The following is a 20,306-nucleotide window of genomic DNA, read 5'->3' on the forward strand; positions in this document are numbered from 1 at the left end:
GCTGTACTCACATGTTCACAGGCCAAAAGCAAATTCACGAGAAGGAAGAGTTTCCAATTCTTTTCGTTTCAGGTGTTTTTCATCTAAGATTCATTCCTCACTTTACCACTAAAAACTGCATCAGAAGACCTGAAATGTGAAAATCTATCCTAAGCACATTGTTTCTTCAAACACCACTCCAGGTTTATTTTTCTTATTTTACAACTGGAGTGGTGCCACTAATCTAAGGTTTCTGTCCCTAGTCATATACTTACCATCCGCTTTCTTCATCTGTTATTGGTGCTGCTCCGATTGGTCTTCCGCAGTTTGTGACCAACCGGATCGTTCCAGTGTTTGCTGCGTGTTCCGGAAGTCACAACTCAATGTAAGTCTATGAGAGTTAGAGCGAGGCCAGAACAAGGCTCTCATAGACTTACGCTAAGAGATTGTGACCAGAGCAGAAGATGGCAGCTGGTGAGTACAATACTAGGGTTAGAGAACTATCATTAGTGGCACCACTCCTGTGCTGGAATAAAAGAAAAAGCTGGAGTGGTGCTTTAATCTTCCTCTTAATATTTCGTCCTTTCTTTCATTTTATTTTTTCATTTCTTTGAACTATTTTTTTAACTTTTTTCTTTCTTTTTTATCTCCTTTGTCCCTCCCCCTTCCTCTTTCCTTTTGTTTTTTTATTTTTAGATATATATTTATTTTTTAATTTAATTGATTTATTTTTTACTTTTTTCTTTCCTTTTCTTTCTTTCTTTTTCTTTTTTTTGTATTCTAAATGTATATTTTTTTACTTTTTATTTTCTTTGATTTTTTTACGTTTTTCTTTCTTTCTTTTTCTTTTTTATTCTATATATATTTATTTATTCTTTAATTTCTTAGGTTTTTTTTTACTTTTTTCGTTTTCTTTCTTTCTTTTTCTTTCTTTTTTCATTCTATATATATATTTATTTATTCTTTAATTTCTTAGTTTTTTTTTTACTTTTTTCTTTCTTTCTTTCCCTTTCTTTTTCTTTTTTTATTCTATATATATTTATTTTTTAATTGCTTTATTTTTTTCCTTTCTTTCTCTTTCTTTCACTTTGTTTCTTTATTTTCTTTTTCTTTCCTTCATCCCCCCTTCCTATTTCTTTGATTCCTATTATATATATGATATATGTATAAATGATTTTATGTGTATGTGTGCATATATATATATATATATATTTTTTTTTTATTATTATTATTTAATTTCTTTACTTTTTTATTTTCATTGCTCTTTTTTTCATTTATATTTACTTATTATCTTTATTTTGTCTTTACATATCATGTATACCGTATGGACTTTTATGTTTTTCACAATGCTGATAATGTTTTAAATTACTATTAATACATTAAATTAATTTGCAGAGGGGTAAAACTAGTATCCAGAATTATTAATAAACGATGCAAATAATAACAACAATTAAAATTTTTATCCATATATTTGTTAAATACAGAAACCATATAAATATATGCTATAAATATCATGATCTCTAGAATTTCAACCAACAAACAGATTTCAAGTATTCTTTAAGGAAGTGAACGTCCTCACGTAAATTTTATTAAAAAAAAAGTAGACAGGTCATAGCGGCAATTGTAGAATCAAACAATAATAAATTAATAGAAGCCCCGAGGCCTGTGCAGTGAGCGGAGTCACCTTTCCACACTCGATAATGAAGGAGAGACAAAGAAAATAAGGTCGATGGCAATTACTGTAGCTGCAATAAATAGTCGTCCTTAATCAAGACATTTTTTTGAAATCTCATTGACTTTGAAAATGCCTCAATTTATCAAAGGGAATCATACATTGCAGAAGCCATATTGGATTGGTGATTACTAGAAATCGTCCCCTCGAAGCTATAGCCACAAATTTCAAACTGAAGCAATCAGCGGTAGCAATGTGATTTCCCTTATTATTGTCTCTTCTTATTTATGACACAATGAGATGTCAAAAAAATTGTGAGCAAGCTCGTCTGCATGTATATAGGAGGCCGGAGGCGGCTACCCGCTTTGCTTTACAGTAAATTACGTTCGCTGGTGCATGACAATGAAAACCCTACTGTCAGTCTTATAAAATAATTACACATATGAGGTGTCTATTGACGTGTTTTATGCTTGTTCTTAATAAGCGAGATACAGAGAATGCTCATTTATACTTGTGAAATATTCAACGACTTCATAAAGCCAGAAGCAGAGGGGGCAGCATGAAGAAGTCTCATCGGCAAATACTAAGGGTGACACGAGGCAATTCAAGGGCAACATAGGACTATATCGTTTGCCTTAGCCTGTATGTCTGCTCATACATGTGTACGTGTAATACCGCTATAATACAAATATACACCTACTATGCTAAAAGAGAAAATAATCACAATTTAAGACAATGTGATCCAATCGATGATATACTATGATAAAAGTAAAGCTGGTAGATTATACCCCCTCATCCCTTAGGTGTCTTGTGACCTCATTCTTCTACTCATCATTTTTTTCTTATTGATTATTTCACAATTCTATAATTGTTCAGTTCTTCCTCTTCCATTCCCTCTCTCATTGCATTAATTACATCACTCCACCTATCCCATGTTTCATCCTTTCTTTGTTTCTCTATCTATCTATCTATCTATCTATCTATCTATTTTATATTTATCTGTCTATCTATTCTCACTGCTCCCTTTCGTCCTCTTCCTTCCATTACTTTCTTCTTTTCTTATCCTTCTCCTCCTACCCATCTTCCTTCCTTCCTTTCTTCTTTCCTTCTTTCCTTACTTCTTAAATTTTTCCCATCATTTTCTCATGTCTTTCTTTCATACTTTCTGTCCCTCCTTCCTTCCTTTCTTCCTTCTTTCCTTTCTTCTCCGTTCTATTACTTTTTTATATTCTTTTCCTTCTATTCCTACTCATATTTCTTCCTTCCTTCCTTCTTTCCTTTATTCCTTCATCCATCTTCTCTCATTTCTTTCCATTTCTTTCCTTCCTACTTTCTGTCCAACTTTCCTAGATTTATCTTTCATTCCTCCTTAAGACCTTTCCTTTCCCTCCTTCCTTCATCCATTTCTATATTTTTTCTTTCCTTCCTTCCTTCCTTCCATCCTCTCAACATTTTTCTTCCTTCCTTCCATCCTTCCTTCCTTCCTTCTTTCCTTGCTCCCTTTATCCCTTCCTTTCTTTGTTAATCCTTCCCTCCTTTTCCCTCTCTTTTTCTTCACTTCTTCCCTTCATTTTTCCTACTTCCCTCCCTCCTACCCACCCTTCCTTCCCTCCCTCCTTCCTACTTGAACCCTTATTCTGTCGTTCGTTCCTTCCCCCTCTATTATCTTCATTCCTTCCTATTTCTTCCTCTCCTCCTTTTTTTTATCAATTTCATTCATCTTTAATTAATTATAATTTCATTCTGCACATCACATTTAAATGGAATATCAATGCCCTGCGTCATTCTATATTGGTTTCCACACTATGGATCATAGTTTCGAAACATATCTGCCCAATTCTATTTTGTAGATATCTCTGTGGATAATGGATCAAAATAATTTAGATTTTTACTCTGGGTGTCAGGCTGCAGAACTCCATATTATCGCAGATGAGATCACAGGTCTATTTCTTAACCTTATTTGAATATTTTCTAACTACAGACATAGTCACACAGGTACAAGAACCCCAGGTAACCCCTCTATAGTTCTTCTTCAGTTCTTCAGCTCATTTTAACCCCTGCTATTTTTCGAGACTTAACATTTTCACATGACAGTCAGGAGAAATATTCTCTGAAAATAGCTGAAAAATGTATTCTCAGAATAAAGTTTTATCATTCGATAAAAGTGTAAGTGAAAAGTGTAGTCATTAATAGAGATGAGCGTTGTTCTACTCGAACTGTTCGCCAATCTCAAATTCGAGCTGTTTTGGGCGGTGTTCGAGCCGTTCGGCGAACACGAACAATTTGAGAAAAATTCGGCTGTTCGAGGTTATGTTCGATAACTGTTCGTGCACCAAAATCATAACTGGATTTTTTCTCAGTAATGATGAAAATTAATGTTAATACGCAGTTTGAGTGTACAGCGGGGTGGGGGGAGGGGCAGGGGATGGATCTCTGCAGGAACAATGAAGATCTCCATTTTTTTTTCTCTTTCCCGCATTTGCAGTGGGGAGGTGCAATCTGTCAGCCTATCAGCAGCGCACACACGGAGCGAAGTGCTTTTTTTCACACAAGCAAGGGCATGTGTCATTGGCAGTGTATGTCACATGTCCTTGCCCTATAAGACCAAGCCATTTTCCCCGTCGCCACCATTTTCTCACTGCTGCAGCTGCGTGTTAGACGGCACCGCTGTTGCTGTGTGCGCTATACCTTGTTAATTTCAAGCCAATTTTCGCACAAATCTACAGATAGCTTGGGAGTAGGGAATAGTTGTGATTGCAGTCCTTTTAAGGACTAGGTTACAGCATTTCCTACGACTTTTATCAGGGAGGTCTGTGCTCTTAAATAGATAGGTTGTGGGAGTAAAGACTAATTGTAATTGGAGTCCTTTTCAGGACTAGGTTACATCAGTTCCTATCAGTTTTTGCCAGGCAGGTCTGTGCCAGTGCTGTGCAAGTTTTTTTCACAGCATTTGGCTGAATCTAGCAAAGCTAATCCTTTTTGGCCTATTGCAGAGTGTGTTAGTCAGTGGAGTAGCCTATCTGTGTTGCAAGATATAACACCTGTGTATAGAATACCAATTTTTTTACTGCACCTAGTGAAGTAAAATCTTTTGGGCATAGCATCATTCTATTAGTCCATCTATACTGACCTCCATCAGGTTGCAAACTGAATATAATTTTTTTCTGCATCTAGCTCTGAAAAAATATTTGGGCTTCTAGCAGTGTGTGGGACTTGGTCTATTAGTCCATCTATATTGACCTCCATCAGGTTGCAAATTAAAAATAATTTTTTTCTTCATTTAGCTCTGAAAAAATATTTGGGCTTCTAGCAGTGTGTGGGACTTGTTCTATTAGTCCTTCTATACTGACCTCCAGCAGGTTGCAAATTGAATATAATTTTTTTCTGCTTCTAGCTCTGAAAAAATAGTTGGGCTTCTAGCGGTGTGTGGGACTTGGTCTATTAGTCCATCTATACTGACCTCCATCAGGTTGCAAATTAAAAATAATTTTTTTCTGCATCTAGCTCTGAAAAAATATTTGGGCTTCTAGCAGTGTGTGGGACTTGGTCTATTAGTCCATCTATACTGACCTCCATCAGGTTGCAAATTAAAAATAATTTTTTTCTGCATCTAGCTCTGAAAAAATATTTGGGCTTCTAGCAGTGTGTGGGACTTGGTCTATTAGTCCATGTATACTGACCTCCATCAGGTTGCAAATTAAAAATAATTTTTTTCTGCATCTAGCTCTGAAAAAATATTTGGGCTTCTAGCAGTGTGTGGGACTTGGTCTATTAGTCCATCTATACTGACCTCCATCAGGTTGCAAATTAAAAATAATTTTTTTCTTCATTTAGCTCTGAAAAAATATTTGGGCTTCTAGCAGTGTGTGGGACTTGTTCTATTAGTCCTTCTATACTGACCTCCAGCAGGTTGCAAATTGAATATAATTTTTTTCTGCATCTAGCTCTGAAAAAATAGTTGGGCTTCTAGCGGTGTGTGGGACTTGGTCTATTAGTCCATCTATACTGACCTCCATCAGGTTGCAAATTAAAAATAATTTTTTTCTGCATCTAGCTCTGAAAAAATATTTGGGCTTCTAGCAGTGTGTGGGACTTGGTCTATTAGTCCATCTATACTGACCTCCATCAGGTTGCAAATTAAAAATAATTTTTTTCTGCATCTAGCTCTGAAAAAATATTTGGGCTTCTAGCGGTGTGTGGGACTTGGTCTATTAGTCCATCTATACTGACCTCCATCAGGTTGCAAATTAAAAATAATTTTTTTCTGCATCTAGCTCTGAAAAAATATTTGGGCTTCTAGCAGTGTGTGGGACTTGGTCTATTAGTCCATCTATACTGACCTCCATCAGGTTGCAAATTAAAAATAATTTTTTTCTGCATCTAGCTCTGAAAAAATATTTGGGCTTCTAGCGGTGTGTGGGACTTGGTCTATTAGTCCATCTATACTGACCTCCATCAGGTTGCAAATTAAAAATAATTTTTATCTGCGTCTACAGTACCTCTGAAAAAATATTTGGGCTTCTAGCAGTGTGTGGGACTATTTGAATTAGTCCATCTATACTGACCTCCATCAGGTTGCAAATTCAAAATAATATTTTTCTGCATCTAACCCAGCCAATAGTTTTGGCCTAATACCACAGTTTGGCCACTCAGCTCTGCTCGGTTACCATCCATTGTTTTTTTGTGCAAACAACTCCAGAGTTGTGAATTAGTTAACCACCAAAATGAGTGGAAAAAGGCCTGCTGCTGGTGGAAAGGGGAATAGGCGTGTTGGGAAGGGGAAAAAAGGTTGTGTCCGTGGGGTAGGTGTTAAAGCAACAGTAACATCTGCAGAAGAAAGACCATCTTCCAGCCAAACTAAAATGTCTACTTCTTTTAGCGGACAATGTGATAAGATCCCTTTCTTACGGCCACGCCAATCGCTACAAATTCCAGATGAGACACAAAAACAGCAGGTGCTTCAACGGATATCAAGTGCTCCTTTAAGTGGGCTCTCCTCCACATCAACTTCAACATCACAAATACTCCAGTCCTCAAAGGTGTCACCCAAATCGCACTTGCTTCCTCACAGCTCCCAAATCTCCAGCTGCCCGTCTGAGTATGAGGTAGAACAGATGGTTGAGTCTGCAGAGCTGTTTACTCATACTATAGCCTGGGAATCAGAGGTCGACTCCAGCGCTTCTGTGAATCCAGACGAGGAAATGATCTGCACTGATACCCAGAATCTTTATGAGTCGGATCCAGGACCAGACGCAGAAGGTTCTGACCATAATGTAGACCCTCATTCCCAAACTGTAACTCCTGTTGGTGGAGACAATGAGGAAGACGATGATAAGACTCAAATACCTGATTGGAGCGACAACTTTAGTTTTTTGTCAGGGCAGGAACAGGTTGGATCTGAGGACGACGGGTGTGATAACGCACAAGGTGATGATGATGAGGTCGGAGATCCCACTTACTGTCAACCCACAGTCAGCCAAGAGATGAGGTCAGCAGAGGAGGTGGAGGAAGATGCTAATGACGACGAGGTCAGGTTGCGCCTTCCTGGACAGAGACGTAGTACTGGAAGCACGTCAACAACTGCATCCTCAAACACAACTCTGCCTCTCACCACAAGTCGTGGTGGCTCTTCAGGTCGCATGGGTGCTAAGCCTTGCATAGCCTGGGCATTTTTTCAGATCGATAAAGATGACCCAACTCGTGTTATCTGTAACATTTGTCAGCAAAAGCTAAGTAGAGGCCAAAAAATACATAGTTTGAGTACTTCATGCATGAACCGGCACATGGACATGAAGCATAAGATGCAGTGGGAAGCTCAGTGTGCTACAATGCGGCCTAGCCGGCCGGGCCAATCACCGTCTGCCATATCTTGTGCATCCGCGGCCTCTTCATCCTCTGTGACTGGGGGGACAGCAGTCACACCTGTTTTGGGGCGCAGACCTGCCACCTCTTTACCCGCAACAGCCAGCGTGATTGGCAGGTCATCATTTTCTTTGGAGGTGGTAACACCAGCTGGTGTTGAGCGCTGTCCGACATCGATAGCACCACCTTTGGATCAAGGCAACCTAACATGTCCGCCTGCATCTTCCTCACAGACCGGCAGTTTGCCGGGGACACCCTTATCAACCCCGTCTAAGCACAATAGCCAGCCCTCGGTCCCTCAGATGTGGACAAGTAAAAGACCATTTCCTCCTAGCCATGAGAAAGCTAAGAGGTTGAATTTCACCATCTGCAAGCTCTTGGCTACAGAAATGCTGCCTTTCCGCCTGGTGGACACAGAGGATTTTCGAGACCTTATGTCCGTCGCAGTGCCCCAGTACCAGATGCCCAGTCGGCACTACTTCTCAAAGAAAGGTGTGCCTGCGCTCCACCAGCATGTCGCACACAACATCACCGCTTCTTTGAGAAACTCTGTGTGTGACAGGGTGCATTTCACCACAGACACTTGGACGAGTAGGCATGGACAGGGGCGTTACATGTCGCTGACTGGGCACTGGGTAACTATGGTGACAGCAGGACAAGGGGCTGCTGTCCAAGTCTTGCCGTCCCCACGAGTTGTGCGTCAATCCTCTTTATGTCAAAGTTCCTCCACTGCTTCTGCCTCCTCAACCTCCTCTCGGTCTTCCACCTGCACCCAAAGCCTGTCTGGTCATGCCACAAGCTTTCTAACTGCGCAGAAGGGATCCTGCACACCTCCTTACTATGCTGGCAGTAGGGCTCAACGTCATCAGGCGGTTTTTACATTGAAATGTCTGGGAAATGTGAGTCACACAGCTGAGGATTTGTGGTCAGCTCTGGAGAACCAATTTCATGAATGGTTGTCTCCACTGGACCTGAAACCAGGAAAGGCCGTGTGCGACAATGCTGCAAACCTGGGTGCGGCCCTTCGCCGGGGCAATGTCACACACGTGCCTTGTATGGCTCACGTGTTGAACCTGGTTGTCCAGCAATTTTTAGCCCACTATCCCAGACTAGATGGCCTTCTGCAGAGGGCACGGTCGCTGTGTGCTCACTTCCGCCGTTCGCATCCCGCAGCTCAGCGACTTACATCTCTACAGAAGTCGTTGGGCCTGCCACTTCACCGGCTAAAATGCGATGTGCCTACCCGGTGGAATTCAACTCTGCACATGTTGCAGCGACTGTGGCAGCACCGACAAGCCCTGGTGCAATACGTTCTGACGTATAGCCTGGGCCAACGAGATTCAGAGGTGGGGCAAATCACGCTGGAGGAGTGGTCTCAGATCAGGGACCTATGCACCCTTCTGCACAGTTTTGAAATGGCGACGAAGATGTTTAGTGCTGACGATGCCATTATCAGCATGACTATTCCGGTGATTTACATGCTGGAGTACATGTTAAACAGAATTCGGAGTCAGGTGGTGGCACAAGAGGAGGTGGAGGAAGTAGAGGAGGAGGAGTTGTATGCGGAAGGGCTAACATCTGCAAGGTCCAGACGGTCGGCAGCACCAAGGCGGCAGGCATGTGAGGGTGGGGGAGATGGTTTTACCAGGGCGCATGGTAGCAGCCAAACTAGTGAGGAAGGTGCAGGAGCCCAGGAAGAAGTGGAGGACGAACTGATGGAAGACTCATCAGATGAGGGAGACCTTAATCACATTTCTGTTGTGCGAGGTTGGGGGGAGAGGACAGAGGAAGGAAGCATGATTGTTACCTCGCCACCAACACAACAGGGACTTGGTGCTCCTGGATGCGCAACACACATGAGTGCCTTCTTGCTGCACTACCTGCAACATGACCCTCGAATTGTGACAATTAGAAATAATCCTGACTACTGGGTTGCCACACTGTTAGATCCCCGGTACAAAAGTAAATTTGCAGAAATTATTCCTGCCATAGAAAGGGATGCACGCATGCAGGAGTATCAGCAGAGACTGTTGCAGAATCTTACATGTGCTTTTCCACAAAATACCAGTGGTGCACGTAGTGAATCTCACAGTTCCAACTTGCCAACCGTGGGACCATCAAGTGTTCAGCACTCAAACCGTAACAGAACCACAGTATCTGCTGGTAACATCAATTTTGCGGAATCATTTCACCACTTTTTTAGCCCATCCTTTGCAAGGCCACAGGAGACAAGAAGTCTGACACATAGTCAACGCCTAGAGACGATGGTACAGGAGTATCTCCAAGTAAACATTGAAGCCACGACTGTGTCACTGGACCCTTGCTCTTTTTGGGCTTCCAATCTGGATAAATGGCCGGAGCTAGCCACTTACTCCTTGGAGATCTTGTCATGCCCCGCAGCCAGCGTTCTGTCTGAACGTGTGTTCAGCGCTGCTGGTGGTGTGCTGACAGATAAGCGCACGCGGCTCTCCACTGATAATGTAGACAGACTCACGTTCATAAAGATGAACAAATCATGGATCCGAAACGACTTTTCTACCCCTGTGTCATCCTGGGGAGAGTAAAAGCTTGATGATTGGTTAAAATCACCCTACCAACCGTTTTAAGCTTTCAAATTACTAATCATGTTTATCTGTATCTTGACTGGAAAATAATTTGGGCTTTGTAGCAGTGTGCAGCACTGATCCTATTAGGCCATCTATACTAAAGCTTCACCAGATTTAAAATTAAAAATAATTTTTAGCTGCATCTAGCCCGGAAAATAATTTTGGGGCTCAGAGATGCGCAAGGCACATAAGTGCCTTCTTGCTGCACTACCTGCAGCATGACCCTCATATTGTCAGAATTCGAAGAAATCATGACTACTGGGTTGCCACACTCTTAGATCCCCCAAACTTTTCGATCAACCTTTTCATTTTAATAAAGACCAAAAAAATGGTCATTTTTGAAATTATAAGCATTAGCAGGTTGTTAGAAACTGAAATCAAACAGTTTTCAACTCAAAACTTTATTCTAGGTGATGTTACATTTTCACATAGGACCCCTTGTTCGAAAGGAGCGTCTGAACTCTCTCGTCCATTGAATTTGTCAGGTTTTGGATGGTTTCTGCTTCAATTGTTTTGCATGAGGACAGAATACCCTCCCAGAGCTGTTGCTTAGATGTGAACTGCCTCCCGCCATCATAGACACTCCTTTTAATGATGCTCCAAAGGTTCTGAATGGGGTAGAGGTCAGGGGAGCATGGGGGTCACACCATAAGTTTGTCCCCTTTTATGCCCATATCAGCCAGAGATGCAAATGTTTTATGTGCAGCATGAGATGGTGCATTATCATGCAGAAAAATGATCTTGCTGTGAAATACACGGTTCTTCTTCTTGAACCATGGCAGGAAGTGCTGTTTGAGAAAATCCACATACATTATGGAGTTCATCTTTAGCGCCTTCAGGGATCCTAAAGGGGCCGACAATCTCTCTCCCCATGATTCCAGCCCAAAACATTACTCCACCTCCTCCTTGTTGGCGCTGTAGCCGTGTTTGCGTGGGGTGTCCATCAACCAGCCATCCTCCACTCCATCCATCTGGACCATCGAGCGCTGCACGGCACTCATCCGTGAACAAAACAGTTTTGAAATCAGTCTTCATGTAATGTTTGGCCCACTGGAGCCGTTTCTGCTTGTGTGAAGTGGATAGAGGAGGTCGACAGGATGGCGCATGCACAGCTGCAAACCTCTGAAGGACCCTGCATCTTGTTGTTCAGGGGACGTTGGAGGCACAAGCAGCTTCAAAAACTTGTCTGCTGCTATGACAAGGCTTTTTTGCCGCTGCTCTTTCAACCTGACGTAATTGCCTGTAGGAAAGAGTCCTCAATTTGCCCTTATCAGCACGCACACGTGTGTACTGTGAATCAGCTACATACTTCTTGATTGCCAAGACACTTCATCCTGATCATCGCACAATGTTGATTGTAGTCATGCCTTGACCTAAACACTCCACAATTTGTTGCTTCTCAGCAGCCGACACATCCTTTTTCTTTCCCATTTTGGCAGAAAATGTAGGCTGCTTAATAATGTGAGAGAGCCTTCTTAAGTAGTCTTGCCTTTCATTGGACACACCTGCCAAACTAATTAGCACAGGTGTCTGCAATTGCTTACAGTGATATAAAGAGCCCTGACACACATCACCATCAATGAGTTTAACTGACAAACAAACAAATTCTTCCCTTATCACTCCTAAACACTTTTTGTATAATAATTTGGAACGCAGTGTACATGAGCTTTTCCACAAAACACCAGTGGTTCACGTAGTGAATCTTACAGTTCTAACTTGCCAACCGTGGTCTGTATGGAGTTGTTCAATAAAGGGCTCAAAATTAAGATAACATAGATGGGAGAGGTCTCTATGAATAGGAATTCCTAAGTATTTGATACCCTGTGAGGGCCAGGCAAAGGGAAAGTTGGACTGGATGGAATCCTATATGGATTTGGGGAGGGAGACATCGAGGGCCTCAGACTTCGCTGCATTGATTTTAAAATTTTACCATGTAACAAAGTGATCTATTTCAGCCATAACAGCATGGATGGATATATGTGATTGAGTGATATATACTAGGACATCATCAGCAAATAGAGAGCACTTGTACTCGGTGCCTCCCACCTCAATCCACCTAATATTGGGGTTATGGCGAATTGATGAGAGCAGGTGCTCCGTCACTAGGATGTATAAGAGAGGGGACAGAGGACATCACTGCCTTGTCCCATTGGTGATTGTGAAAGGTGATGAAAATGTTCTGACGCACCCCCTGGGCCTTGGGACACCCGGAGCCGGACCCTTTTTGGTGGATGCTGGTGGTTGTAGTCTTCGTGGCGGCGACCCAGTTCCGTGGCTCAGGGCGGTCAAACCAGTGGCGGAACTATTTATGTGGTTTTCATGTTTAAATGTCCGACTACGCCACCCGTGGATTGCGGTCAGAGTGAACCGCCGCTACAGGGCAGACCACTGAGGCTGGTGTTGTGGGTGCAGCAGAGCGTAGCATAACTCCCCACGGGAGGAGTATAGCCTCAGGGCAGTGTATGCGGAGGATGGGGGTGATGGTGCAGGGCAGCAGCAGTAACGACACGGAGTCAGTGATGCAGTTCAGGGCCTTTACTCACAGTTCTTATTATCCAGACCAGTCTGCAGGTAACGGCTGCCCACGTCGTACTGTGCTCACCAGGTGAGGGGCTCAGACAACTCCCAGATAACTTTGGAGCGCTTCACAGGACCCCCTTTGTGTGTCCTTTGTCTGGCCTTTCTTACCAACATTTCTGTCCGGCTGCCTCGGGCCTCCTCTTGGTAAACTTGGCGCCAGTTTCCCTGACCCTATGTGGTGCCTTCCTAGCGGGTGTAGCGAGGGGCTGCGCCACATAAAATGTCAGAGCCTCCGGTTTCTAGCTGAGGGTCGTTTCCTGCCTCCACTAGTTCGGGGACCGGTCTCCCCCTTTGGCCTGACCCCTCCACGCAGGTGGATTCGGGCGTGCGGTGGCGACTCGCCCGTCCGCACCCCTGGGATCCCTTCATTCCTCGTTCCTGGAGCCTTCTCCGCTCCTCTTCCTTCCTTCTCCCTCTTCCAGGCCTGGGCCTCTGTTACTAGGCCCGCCTCCGGAGCAGAGCTCATGCAGAGCCCCTGCTCCCTGCCACTTCTGCTCAGACTTCTCTGCACTGAACTAAGATGGTGCCCACCTTTTATACTCCCTTCTCAATGCACCCAGGAACTGCTTCCTCCCTGCTCCTGCACTACAGGGTTCCCCTTCCTCAGTGTTCCCTCCCCCCACTCCAGCCAGGGACAGGGACTGTCGTGCCCATCTCAGGGGCATATTGGTCGCCCTGCCCCACGGCAATGTGGTGTAATGCATGCAGGTGTCGGGTCCTGATCCACACTCCATCCTTACCTGAGAGTGAGATATCACACCTCTGGGTGAGGTGCAATACGTCTGTAGCAACCGAGCCCTCATGGTGCTACAGTTCCATTTATCTTCAGCCTAGGTGACGTATTGCGATACAGGGCCGTGATTTTGGCTATAAAAGGGTCCCCTAGACCCCTACCCCAAGCTTTTTAAGAGAATCATATATGGCGTGCCAGGAGACTCTATGGAATGCTTTCTCAGCATCCAACGAGAGTATCTAATTACAAATTTTTAACTGCATCTAGCCCAGGAAATACTTTGTGCCTAGTAGCAGTGTCTGCTAGTGAGCGGATTATCCCGGCTGTTAAGCAAGCTGCACCACCTGTAGTTTAGACACTTAATTTTTTCAAATGAAATGCTTCGGGACCATGGGATACTTAGTGAAGAGCATCAGGAGGCACCCCAAGGCATAGGGGCTGGGACTGGCAGTAGGATGCCTTGCGGTGGACAGCCGAGCTCGATCCTTATAAAAGCTTTTTAACTGCAGCAGCTTTAGTGGACGCTACTGGAGCTGGAATTACCGCGGCTGCTGGCATGAGACTTGCCCTCCAATAGATCCTTGTAAATGGATTTAAAGTGTATTCATTCAAATTAGAGAGACAATTTAAATTAAAAAGCTTAGAGCTGCCTCCACCACAGGGGGGCTCGCTCGACCCACCAGCGGACAGGCACCAGTATTGGGAGAGGGGGGCTGGCCGTCAGGGTTCACCGCGGCTCTGGCACAAACCCGGCGACACGGAGGTGGCACGGGCAGGAGCGGACTGGCCGTGTCAGCTTCTCACTTTTTGGATTTTAGAAGGGCATGACATGCCTATATCTGTGTCTCCCCCTCCTTTTACTCCTCCACCTCTTTTATTTTCGCATGACTATATGTACTTGTCACTTTTCCATGTGTTAGTTATGTCTTCTGAGCAGTTTGTCAGCTTTTGGACACCTTTGAAGGTGTTTTCTATGTGTTTCTATGTGTTTTTGTTTGCCTGCCATTGGTTTTAACGGTGTTCGAAGGTGTTCGACGAACAGTTCGACGAACAGTTCGGCGAACACACGGGTGTTCGACGAACCGAACCGAACTCGAACACTACGGGGGTGGCTCAACACTAGTCATTAACCCTCACCCCAAAATGGTCCTGAAAAAAATATGCTTTGACGGTACACTTCTAATTTTGTATTTTTAGGATTTGTATCTATCTCTTTTGGAAAATCTGGTTAATGTTTTAACTTTTATATCTCTGTTAATGTCATTTCTAAATTGATGCCCTTGTCTAATGTTTGTTTAAAGTTGTATTTAAAGAGTAGACGGGGTCTACAAAATGGCTCCCAATATCAGTACTTCCTGAACCAGAGTGGTGGAATGTCTATTGGTGCAACCTCTTCTCTTTTTGTGCGCACAGTATCATCTATTCCTAATAGCCCCATAGGTTAGTATTTAAATATTTTCATGGTTATAAAGAACCACCCATGAGGAACCAAAATCATTAATATTTCCTTGTTAATTAGAGATGTTTCTGTTGATGGAAGAATCATTGACACAAAATTGTACTACAAAAAACTGTGTAACTCGATGTCGGCATTCTTGAATGATTCCGTTCTCTCCTTCCAGCAGAGACGCAAACTACTCACCGCTCCGGCAGCAGCAGCGTCCTCATTCACTGCTGTGCTCCTTCCTGCTCTGGGTCTGTGTACACACCTGAAGTCTCCTGGTGGCGTGCCTAGTGTGTACGTGAGCTTTCTCCCTGGTTCTTATGGGGGCAGAATGCACACTTTGGAAATGCCCCCAACCAATAGTTGAGAGGCATTAAGTATTTAAGGCATGCTCTCCAGTTGGGAGGTGCCTGAGCAACATTTTCCATTCTTTAGTTTTGTGCAGCTAGTAAGTTGCCAGGTCCCTGTATCCCATACTGTGTATTGTGTGAACCTTGTCCTATAACCCGGGTTGTTAAGCCCTGTATACTGAAGCCGCTTCGGTGATACCAATGCCCTGACACTGCTCCCAGAGGTACCCGTGCCCTGAAACTGCTTCCAGTGGTACCTGGACCCTGACATCACTCCGGCAGTATGTGAACCCTGACACCACTCCCTGTAGTACCTGAGCCTAACACCATTCCTGCAGTACCTTGCCTGAAACCATATCTGCGGTGTGTGATCCTTGACATCACTCCGGCGGTATTGGTGCGTAAAGCCGCAACTGCAGTATGTAAACCCTGACACCGCTCCAGCACTACCTGTGCCTGAAGCTGTACTTGCTTTATATGAACCCTGACACCGCTCCTGTGGTACTTGAGACTGACACCGCTCCTGCGGTAGCTGAAGCCTGATATCGATCTGAGCCTGAGCCTTAAGTCGCACTGGCGTTACCTGAACCCTGTTTTTTGGCATGACTAATTGAAGGTTAAGACTTTTAAACCTACCGCTATGATTGTCCCTCATTGTATTAAGTGAACTGTCATCGTATTTCATAATAAAAACTGAACTCATTATGAAACACATATCTTGATGTACTTTGAAAATCCAGAATGAATGTAGCATAATCTTTTTTTTTTTAATGTCTCCTTCTCATTAATAAAATGCACATTTTATGAATCCAACAAAAGCTTCATCCTTGATCTGATCTCTTGTACTTATCAGGTTACAACTCTTAAATGGGTTGTCTCATCAAGATGACCTTTTCTAAATTAAAGCCAGCCTGGCATCTTGTTTCTGACATATTAGGCCAAAATGTAATCTCACAGTGATCAATAAAACTAATGACTTTGTAGTAGGTGGCCACCATTTTTGACGACTACTTTTTATTCATAGATCTCTTCTCTACTAAAGAGAGGTCTATTTGGCCTTTGATCCTCCTTCAGACACTAGTGCTCAGTTGATACTACTAATTTTACATCCTATGACTATGCTCCTGAACCCATCTCCCTTTCATGATCTTTGAGAAAATCTCCAATTCCCGCAACTAACGAGGTTTGAAAGTCCTTTCTTTAGGTACCCCGCAGCTGCTGGGTAGCCTATCCCAATTTTATATTTGTCCTTGAGTGCACGAAAAAGGGATAAAGTAAAACAATAATAATTATTCAAATTTTTAATGCTTGTATGTTTGCTATTCCAAGGTCTGCAAGCTTAGGTCATTCCAAGTAGATCACTTTCTTATTTTGGTTGGCCATCTCAAAAAGGTCCTACAAACAAAGGGGTATTTGGAGGCATTTTCAGTTGGACTTATTATTCTAATTTTCATCGCCGCTCTTGTACAAAAACTTTGCTTAATTTCTGCTTTAAATTCCTTTGTTCCATTCTAAGAACTGCTAGGAGACATGGCCACCAGATGGCTAAGCCTTTAATTAGCGTTGACTTGTGCTTCGAAGCTTTATCTTGGTCTTTACATTTGCTATACTGATTGTTGGTTAGGCCTGCAGATATTAATTTTAAATCTAATGGCTATTTCTTCATCAAGCTGTTCACTAATATTTTCTAACCTCTCTGACTTTTTACAAATGTGAAAAGTCTAGAATACTGATGGACGAGCAGAAGGAAGGTTCCTGCTCAGTGATTCTGAAAAACCATTACCTCTTATGTATTTTCCAGACTATGCCGAGGAAAGCTAAATAATGCTGGGGAAATAATATGCAGAGTTCATTGGCAATTAAAAAATGGATGGAAATTAGGAACGTAAAGAACTCTATTCCAGGTGTCAAATACCTTAGCTGCTTTTATGAAACCACAATGAATATTTGTTAGAACATTACATATTGTTTTGTTTGAGTTTTCCACTCTACGGCAACCTATTATGTAAAAAAATGTTTTTAAATATAAATTCTATTATTTTTCCATAAATCACATTTTTAATAATTTTAAGCTCAAACTGAGAATAAAAATGCAAACTACTTTATGTTAGAACTTTAAAATTAACAACTTCAGAAACTGTGACAAAGCAACGACATATGAATAGTGATGAATAGTGTTGAACATTCCGATACTGAAATATCGGGTATCGACCGATATTCGCGGTATCGGAGTTCCGATACTGAGTTCCGATACTTTTAGAATATCGAATACCGGAATCGGAAGTTCCCATAATGCCTGCGCTCTGCAGTGTCTCTGAAGGATGACAAGCTGGATGGCAGCGCTCAGCTTACTGTACTTGTCATTTAGTGTTAAAGGATTTATTAAAAAAAATAATAGTGTTTTCATGCACCATCTCTTTAAAAAAGCCGGCCGGCAATTCAGCATTGGTGCCCGACAATTTAGAATAGAAAGAATAGAGCATCACACATAGATTAGATACATAGAAACATGTCAGTCACATATATAAGAAGTACAGTGATAGTGTTGATTAGTGTACTTGTCATTTAGTGTTAAAATAAAGGATTTATTAAAAAAAAAATTGGCGTGGGCTTCCCCGTAATTATAGTCTCTAGCGGAGGTTATGCAGACCGCTGGGGCGGATGTTTGAAGCCTGGGAAGGGGGTAATACCCATGGAGCTTCCCAGGCTACTAATATCAGCCCCCAGCTGAGTACCTAGCCTTTACTAGCTATTAAAATGGGGGACCCCCAAAAAAATGACGTGGGGTCCCCCCTATTTTAATAGCTAGCAAAGGCTAGGCAGACAGCTGGGGGCTGATATTAATAGCCCAGGAAGGGTGCCATGAATATTGGCCCCCTCCCAGGCTAGAAACACTAGCCGTCAGCAGCCCCAGAAATGGCGCATCCATAGGATGCGCCAATTCTAGCACTTAGCCTCGCTCTTCCCACTGCCCTGTATCGATGGCAGTGGGGTAATAGGGTTGGGGTTGATGTCAACTTATAATACCAGCTGACATCAAGCCCAGGTTAGTAATGGAGAGGCGTCTATAAGACACCCCCATTACTAACCCAATAGTCAAAGTAAAAAAAAAAACACAAACACCCAGAATAAAGTCCTTTAATTGAAATAAACACACAATTCTTTAATGTTCTAAATTAAACCATACTTACCGTCACGCCCATTCCAGCTCAAGCCAACGATCTCCTGCAATAAACATAAAATAATAAAGCAACCTCATCCTTACCTTTCCATGGTTCCCACGACAGCTCCAGCTCTGCTACATTCACATGACAGGCTGGATCGCAGCCGAAAGCTGCCATCCAGCTTGCCATGCCACAGACACTGAGAAGCGCAGGCATGCTTGAGCTCCTCAGTGTCTCGCTGTGACGGCATCCAAATGAGCCGAGGTCATGTCCAATGAACTCAGCTCACCTCATGCACATCACTGACAGCGTGGGAAAATTCTCCTGTGCATGCAGTGAGCGTGAGAGAACTCTCCTGCTGAAGCGCTGAGCGCAGTTGAATTTTCCCACGCTGTCAGTGACATGCATGAGGTGAGCTCATGTCCAATGAACTCAGCTCACCTCATGCACGTCACTGACAGCGTGGGAGAATTCTCCTGTGCTCAGCGCTTGAGCAGGAGAATTCTCCCACACTGGGATGGCATTGAGATGACAGGCTGGATCACAGCTGAGCGCTGCCATCCCGCTTGTCATCCTTCAGAGAAACTGTTGCCATCCAGCCTGTCATCTTAATGCCATCCCAGCGTGGGAGAATTCTCCTACTGAAGCGCTGAGCGCAGGAGAATTTTCCCACGCTGTCAGTGACGTGCATGAGGTGAGCCGAGTTCATTGGACATGACCTTGGCTCATCTGGATGCCGTCACAGCCAGACACTGAGGAGCGCAAGCATTCCTGCGCTTCTCAGTGTCTGCGGCATGGCAAGCTGGATGGCAGCTTTCGACTGCGATCCAGCCTGTCATGTCAATGTAGCTGAGCTGAAGCTGTCATGGGAACCATGGAAAGGTAAGGATGAGGTTGCTTTATTATTTTTCTTTTATTGCAGGAGATCATTGGCTTCAGCTGGAATGGGCGTGATGGTAAGTATGGTTTAATTTAGAACATTAAAAAATTGTGTGTTTATTTCAATTAAAGGACTTTATTCTGGGTGTTGTGTTTTTTTAAATACTTTACTAGAAATTCATGGCGGTCATGTCTGATTTTGGCGTGACCCCATGAATTTCGGGCTTAGGGCCAGCTGATAATGCCAAGCTGACCCTAACCCCTTTATTACCCAGTGAGCCACCGCACCAGGGCCCTGGATGAGTTGGGTACAGCGCCAGAAGATGGCGCTTCTATGAACGCGCCATTTTCTGGGGGGGCTGCGGACTGCAATTTGCAGCGGGGAGGGCCCAGAAAGCTTGGTCCTCCCTGCACTGCGGATTCCAGCCCCCAGTTGCCTAGTTGTACCTGGCTGGACACAAAAATAGGGCGAAGCCCCACATTTTTTTTTTTTAATTATTTCATGAAATTCATGAAATAATAATAAAAGGGGCTTCCCTATATTGTTGTGTCCGGCCAGGTACAAATAGGCAGCTGGTGGTTGGGGGCAGCCCGTTCCTGCCTGCTGTACCTGGCTGGACACCTAGCCTCATACTTACTGTCTAGTGATGAACGAGCATGCTAGCTACTGCTCAATGCTTGCCTGAGCATCTCACTACTCGAGATGCTCGGCGTTCGCTGAGTATTTCCCGGGTTGCTCGGCGGGAGCTCGGGTCTTCTTCCTGCATGTTTGATGCACTTTAGAGCACCAATCAACATGCAGGGATTGTCTGCCACACACTGTAATGCAGCAGCCATGCTGATTGTGGCATTACCGTGATTGGGTGACCGCACAGCATCATCAGGTCTATATCAGATCTGGCGCTGCAATGTTCATCACAGTCTAATCCGCAATCAGGTAGTGTAGGGAGAGCTGCTGCTGAGCTAGGGAGAGATTTGCTTGTTTATTAGTTTTGAGTAGGTATTCTACAAGATTCTCTACATATCCATCTCAACTA

The sequence above is a fragment of the Phyllobates terribilis genome, unplaced genomic scaffold (assembly GCF_046119375.1).
Source record: "Phyllobates terribilis strain yellow unplaced genomic scaffold, ASM4611937v1 Scaffold_13__5_contigs__length_258822181, whole genome shotgun sequence".
In the NCBI taxonomy this organism is placed as follows: domain Eukaryota; kingdom Metazoa; phylum Chordata; class Amphibia; order Anura; family Dendrobatidae; genus Phyllobates; species Phyllobates terribilis.